This window comes from Engystomops pustulosus, chromosome 5, assembly GCF_040894005.1.
Source record: "Engystomops pustulosus chromosome 5, aEngPut4.maternal, whole genome shotgun sequence".
In the NCBI taxonomy this organism is placed as follows: domain Eukaryota; kingdom Metazoa; phylum Chordata; class Amphibia; order Anura; family Leptodactylidae; genus Engystomops; species Engystomops pustulosus.
The window spans coordinates 159,536,415-159,538,241 of NC_092415.1; positions in this window are offsets into that span (position 1 = coordinate 159,536,415).

The following is a 1,827-nucleotide window of genomic DNA, read 5'->3' on the forward strand; positions in this document are numbered from 1 at the left end:
CAGCTTTAGTTTTGTGTCTATTCTAGTCACTGGTGATCATGTTAACTTTCTTTAGTAGTATGCATTAAACCATGGTAAGTATGTCACATCTGTGTATTCACCTTTCTTCCTCCCATTGCAGTAACAGATCATAAGCTGATTTGACCTATATAGTCGCAGTGTACTTTACTCTTATCTGAGAATATCAGCAGTCTGGGTGTGTAGTCTGGACCGCCTCTTTCCCATAATGACAATTTGACGAGGCTGTCCAGACTACACATAAAAATTGCTATTATAGGAATGCGGTCAGACAGTAGGTATTCTCCTTAAGGAGACAATGCCAATTAAGGCCACCTTAAAGGCGTGTGGAGACTTAAAGCCATAGATGCTCCACTAAGGAATTCTGGGAAGAATGCAAATAAGTTTTCCAAGGTGTTAAATGGAAAACAATACCTCCTTTTGCTACCTTGAAAGGCAGCCCCCTTTATAGGAATGCGGCAGTCTACATTATACAGCCAGGCTACTGATATTCTCAGGTGGGAGTAAATCACACTGCTTCACTGGAACAGCAGTCTGATGTGTAAAGGGTGGGCCAGATTGTGTAGGCTGTTATTATAGGAAAGCGGCCAACCAATCTGGCAGTGTAGTCTGGATTTCCTCCTTTAGGCCCCAAGCACATGAACATATGGTAAATTGTGTGGCCAGATCATGGCCCCCCATAGACATCTATGGGAGCTGATCATGGTGCGATTAACCCACACTGTCTCACCGCACTGTGACCGAACCGAATTACAGGACATTTCCTATTTTATGCCGTATTATGCTCGGCTTTCAATGGAGAGGGGAGGGGTGCAGTGTTCACCACTCCTCTTTCCTGCACCCGGCTATATGCTTGTCCAGGCTATGGCCCAGGCAATCTTACGTTTGTGTGCATGAGGCCCTTACAGTGGTAGAGCTAAGAACGGCAATAATAATCTTCTGTGAAAAAGATTCAAACGATCAGCACTTTTTTTTTATGAAAAAATTCTTGCTTCTTTATTGAATCATCATTTAAAATCGATCAGCACATAGTAGTATCCACAATGATCGATTTTATATGATGATTCAATAAAGAAGCAAGAATTTTTTCATAAAAAAAAGTGCTGATCGTTTGAATCTTTTTCATAGTCTGCAAAAACCTGCAACCAGAGGGTGTATCCTTTTGCACTTTCAAGAGGACGGGGAGGATCACCAAATGCTCATAGGTGTAAGGATTTCCTTCAAAACACACTTGCCGCATGGACTTTTCAATAATAATCTTCTACTTGCCTCTTTTCTCCTCTCCCGTCCAGTGTTTGAGGTCTATGTGGGTCCCGATAATATAAAGATGCTTACATACAGTCTGCAGAGGTCATGTCCTGGTGACGTGTCCTCACCACTTAACATTTTCAACATTGCCTGTTTTTTTTTTTTTTTTTTTTTTTTTTGTGCGTGTATGGGGGGGGGGTCATTTTTCTATAAGACATATTTGGTAGACTTGGAAAGAAACTATTTTGGGAGTACAGCAGAAAAATGAATTTGCACACGACTTATTGTTCAGCATTGATTTTACTGTGTTCAGTATAGAGAAAAAAATTATAACTTTGGGGTAGCACGCTATTTTTGGTGATACAGGATTTATATAGTGTGGGTTGTTTTTTTTTTTTAACTAGAAATCAAAAATCATTAAATATATTTGCTTTGTGGGGCTGTTTTTTTCCCATTGATGTGAGTGCTTTATGTTTTCCAGACTAGCTGTAGTTTTTCAGGTTACTATCCTGTTGTTGTTTGGACATTTTAAGAATATTATAATCAATGATGTTATGATGG